Raw genomic sequence first — 6,215 nt, forward strand, 5'->3', positions numbered from 1 at the left:
AACCATGACCATAATCCACCACCACCACCATCACCACCCATCACAACCATCCGCCACCACAAACCTCACCCGCCACCATCACCACCACCTGCCACCACCACCCACCACGAGCACAACTCGCTTACCCACAACTATCCACCTCCACCACCCATCACTACCACTCACCCACCACTATGACCACCACCTGCCACTACCACCACCCACTACCCATCACCACTACCACCACCACCGCCCATCACCACCAACCACCACCACCCGCTACCATCACCCTCACCCACCACTCACCATCATCACCACCACCCACCTACCTCTACCACCAATCACTACCACCTAGCCACTACCCATGATTATGACCACCACCCGCCACTACCAACAACGGCCACCCGCCACCCATCACCACCACTCGCCACCACCACCCATCACTCATCACCACCACTCGCCACCACCACTCACCCCCACCTACCACCCACCAAAACCACCACACGCCTACCTCCACCACCCATCATTACCACCCACCCACTATCCACCATTATGACCACCAACCACCAACCACCACTTATCACCACCACCCACCTCCACCACCCATCACCACCACCCACCTCCACCACCCTCACTACCACTCATCACCACTAACCACCACCTCCTATGACCATCACCAGCCATTACCACTAACCACCACCCACCACCCACCACCACCACCCGCCTCCACAATCCATCACCACCACCCACCTCCACTAACCCCACCAACACCAACCATCACCACCGAGCACCGACAACCACCCATCACCACCACCCACCTTCACCACCCATCACAACCACCCACCACCACCACCCCACCCATCACCCACCAAAACCACCATACACCATCACAAACCTCACCACCCACCAACCCACCACCACCACATATCACATTCACCCGTTTCCACCACTCATGACCACCGCTCGCCAATGCCACCTGCCACCCACTACAATCACCACCCCACATGTAACCTCCACCACCCTTCACCACCATCACCGCCTACCACCTACCACCACAAAACATCACTATACACCACCACCACCACCCGTGTTTATCTGTCCATATAAATCATGTTATCAGATACATATAATCACATGTGATTAGATATATTTAATCACATGTCATTATTGCGTTCTCGATTCAATAATTATTTTTTGTCAACTTTAATCACATGTGATTAGATACATATAATCACATGTGATTATATGTATTCAATCACATTTGATTTATATGAACAATACTCATTTTTGAGTTTTTGTTTCAGTAAATTTTCTCATATATAATCACATGTGATTATAAGTATTTAATCACATATGATTAATGTGGAGTTAAATTTGTTTCAATGTTCTTGATTCAATAGTTGTTCTCGTGTATATAATTACATATGATTATATATATATATATATATATATATATATATATATATATATATATATATATATATATATATATATATATATATATATACGTGGACAAGATTCATTATTTCTTTCTCAATTCAATAGTTGTACTCATGTACTTAATCACATGTGGTTATATGCATTTAATTACATATGATATATGTGGACAATATTTACCTTTGTGTTCTCGATTCAATAGTTGTTCTCGTGTATATAATCATATGTGATTATATGTATCTAATCACATATGATTTATATAGACATCATTATCTTTTGTCCATATAAATCATATGTATTTGGATACATATAATCACATATGATTATATGTATTTAATCACATATAAGTACAGTGGACAAAGAACAATTACTGAATCGAGAATGTGACAATGAATCTCATCCACATAAATCAAATATCATTTGATACATATAATCACATGTGATTATATGTATTTACTCAGATATGATTTATGTAGACAATATTTATTTTTGCAGTTTCAATTGAATAATTTATTTTTTGTATTTAATCACATGTGATTATATATATATATATATATATATATATATATATATATATATATATATATATATATATATATATATATATATATAATCACATATGATTTGAGGTGGACAAGATTCATTTTTTCCTTCTCGATTAAATACTTGTGCTCATGTACTTCATCACATACGATTATACATATAATCACATGTGATAAAATACATGAGAACAACTATTGAATCAATAAAGCAAAAATGAATTATGTCCACATAAATCATATGTTATTAGATTAATATAATCACATGTGATTATATGTATTTAATCGCATATGATTAAATTGGATAAAGATTTGTTTTCGTGTTCTTGGTTCAATATTTTTTATCGTGTATATAATTACATGTGATTGTATGTATCTAATCACATATGATTTATACAGACAAGATTCGTTTTTTCCAAATAAAATCATATGTGATTTATAATCACATCTGATTAAATGTATTTAATCACATATGATTAAAGTGGAAAATAAACAATTATTGAATCGAGAACGCGAAAATGAATCTTAGCAACATAAATCATATATGATTAGATACACACAATCACATGTAATTATATGTATCTAATCTCATATGATTATATGGACAATATTCATTTTTGTGTTCTCGACTCAATAGTTGTTCTCGTGTATTTAATCACATGTGATTATACATATCTAATCACATATGATTTATGTGAATAAGATTCAAATTCGCGTTATCAATTCATTAGTTGTTATCACGTATTTAATCATATGTTATTTTATGTATTTAATCACATACAATTAATATGACAAAGAACAAATATTGAATCAAAAACAGAAAAAATGAATCTTGTGCATATAAGTCATATGTGATTAGATCATATAATCACATGTGATTTAATACACGAGAACAATTAAAGAATCGAGAATGCATAAATGAATCTTGTCTGATTGTCTCACTAGAATACAAACTACATTATGCATTTCCTTGTTCACTCTACCAGATTAGGCTATCCGTAAACAATAACATAAAACAAGTAATGCCTACATAATAGGAGAGTTAATGTAACTCACCTCCTTGAACTTGAAAATTAGCTAGCATGAGCAAGATGGATCCTTTCCTTTCTGAGAACCTACACAAAAATTATAACATTATATAGCTTGTGCTTTGTTGTATTAATCTTATAAAACTTATGTACATATTTCCTTATTTTCTATTTGACCGTAGTGCTCTGTATGGGATAAGTTTTCTTAACTTTCAACCCATTATTAAAATTTGATAAAATTATATTGCTAAAGTTCCCCTTTTTAGCTTTTCAGAAATATGAAGATCTCGTTCTAATGATTTTTGGTTTATTTTATATTAAATTTACAAGTTAGTAATTTTTAGCTGTCACTTTCTGGACCACTAAACACTCTTGGAATAAACTATACCAATCTACTAAAAATTACATTAGTCCCTTTATATGTGGAAAACTATAAATCCATATCTAACTATAGGCTTTGGAATTTTGCGGAGTTTTGATGAATTTATTATGATTTTTTGAAGACAATGTATGAAATATGTGACAGCATGGATCAGCCTGAGAAGATTGCCAATTTTACCCCTTAACGAGTTGGAATTTCGAATTTTGATTCAAAGTTTGAAGAAACTAGACACATTAAGTTTTCCAGAAAACTAAGTCTCATGAGTTTTAGGTTTCCTTATTGAATTGCACGAATTTTAGAAGTTGGAGGACAGATTTGGGAAAATTGATCATAATAGCTTTTAAATCACTTTTGGTGTTCTATTAAGGACTTAATGGTTAAGCCTTAAGTTTATCACTTTCAACATGATTATTGGTTACTTATTAGGGTAATGAGATGTGAAATTTAATTTAACATAATGGCCTTAATTCCTGGCTTGATAAGGGTTCAAAGTTATGGATTTTCACATAAAATGCTACTTTTACACTTATTAGGTTCTTTCAGACAATATGACAAACAACTTGTGTACATGAAATCCTACAGTGATAATCAACTCTCTAATAGACTCCAATCCATCCCCTAGAGCTTACTATTCTCAATAAAAACAATCCAACTGTACGCATAATTCCTCATAAAAGCAAGCAAATGAACAAGAAAGTTCGTAATTCATCAACAACAGGAAAACATACCAGAAATTTTCAAATAAAACGTCTTCTTATGTGAAATCAAGTATTAGACACTCGATTAGTCGTTTATTATAAGCTTAATTTGATGAATTTCATGATAAATTGAGTCAACTTAGGTTGAAAAACGTAGGTGTATAGACTAGAAAAAAATACTACCTGGAAGCTCTCATAGATCGTGTTTGTAGACATCAACTTCACTATGGCGTCCTGGTTAAAGAGGGTTACCTTCTTCCACTTTCTATAGCGATATGGTGGATTGTAAAGGTAGAAGATGAAGAATTTGTGTTATATGCCTTTGAAATGAAGAAATCGAGTTCAGTTGGTCGGTGATTTGGTACCACCAAATCATAAGGATATGATTGCCACTAGAACCAGATCGAGAAACATACTCGATTGACAGAAAGAGACGGACAAACATTGTTTCCGACTGTGGAATGAGTAGAGGCGGGGGGAGGTGTGGAGAGGCAACGATCAGTTATTCCGACGACACTCTGGTGACTAGGGCGATGGTCCGCTGGTCTCCCGTGTTCCATCTTCAAACGAGAGAATGGGACTTCCAGTAGAGCGGATGGGTGTGGATGAAGTTGAACTGTTTTATATGTTTGAAGGTTTAAATTGTTCTCAAATATTCTCAAATTAAGAAATGTTCTCATTTGAACACACACACACACACACACACACATATATATATATATATATATATATATATATATATATATATATATATATATATATATATATATATATATATATATATATATATATGTATATATAGAGAGAGAGAGAGGTAAGTTCAATTGAGAAAATAAAAAAGGTTGAGAATGGGGGAATCATTCTCAGTCAATCATTTATGTAACATGTTCACCTTAAAAAAATGCGCGTGTCCATTTTTCATTAAGGGTATATTTGTAAATTAGCAACGTTTTTATATTGAACTTACCTGTTCGTTGTTATCAGTTTCCAATTTGATGATATCTTTAGCTCGTATGAATTGGATATGAGGAATTCATTATCAAAAAAAATTTATTCATATAACTCGTTAGCAATTATACGTATTTTTTTCCATTAATCGTGAAGTTTCGCATCTGTGTTTCAGTTTTCTTCTTCGTATTCAGTTTCCGATTTGATCAGGTATGTATATCGTTTGAATCGGATATATCGGAGTTCATTATCAAGATTATTGTTTTATATAATTTGTTTTGAATTACGCGTATTATTTTCATTTTGGAGTTGTTTCATCGGAGTTCATTATCAAGATTATCAAGTTTCGAATATGTATTGGAGTTGTTGCATCGGATTTTTGTTATGTAGTTTGAGATATTTATTTCAAATCGGAGCTGATTTAATTTTCAATCGGATATATCGTTGTAGTTTTTACGCTCTGAACCGAGAATAATTGCTTAATTACATCATCTGATCGAGCTGATTTAAGTTCATTCAGATATTTTGTACGTTGAGGTGAGATATATTCAAAATTAACCAGGTTTTCATATTTACGACTTTTTTTGTGAGATATATTCGATATTAAGATTGTTTTTGTTTATTTATACAGATCATTTGGTTTTTTATGTTGAATTCTAGTGTTATTGATGGTGATTTGTATTCTTCTATGTGTGAGAGTGAAGAAGAAGATGTTGAGAACTCATTTTTTGAAGGTATGAGTTATTGAATTATTTTATTTTTTTTTAATTTTGTTGATTATCATTTATTGACATATGAATATGTTAATATGAATAAATTGTTGTCTTATTCATATATGAATAAACGTGTGATAATTGTAATTTCGTTTTATTCATATATGAATAAGTTATGTTTATTTTATATATTTTGAATCCTCATGAATTTTATGTATTCATATATGAATGTTTTATTAATCCATTAATAAACATTGTTTTTTGTTTTATTCATATGAATTTCATGTATTCATATATGATTGTTTTATTCATGCATTATTATATTGACTTAGATTTAATATTTTTTAGGTGGTGAGTCTTCGAGTTCAGTAGATGATATGCAATATTGTGGTGATATAATTGGAGAACATGTCTATAAGCCAGATGTACATGTTCAACTTATTCCATTTAAAGGTTTAATCTTCAAATCATTAAAGTTGGCCATAAAAATG

Source organism: Lactuca virosa, chromosome 3 (genome assembly GCF_052849685.1).
Source record: "Lactuca virosa cultivar CGN04683 chromosome 3, Lactuca_virosa_CGN04683_v6, whole genome shotgun sequence".
In the NCBI taxonomy this organism is placed as follows: Eukaryota; Viridiplantae; Streptophyta; class Magnoliopsida; order Asterales; family Asteraceae; genus Lactuca; species Lactuca virosa.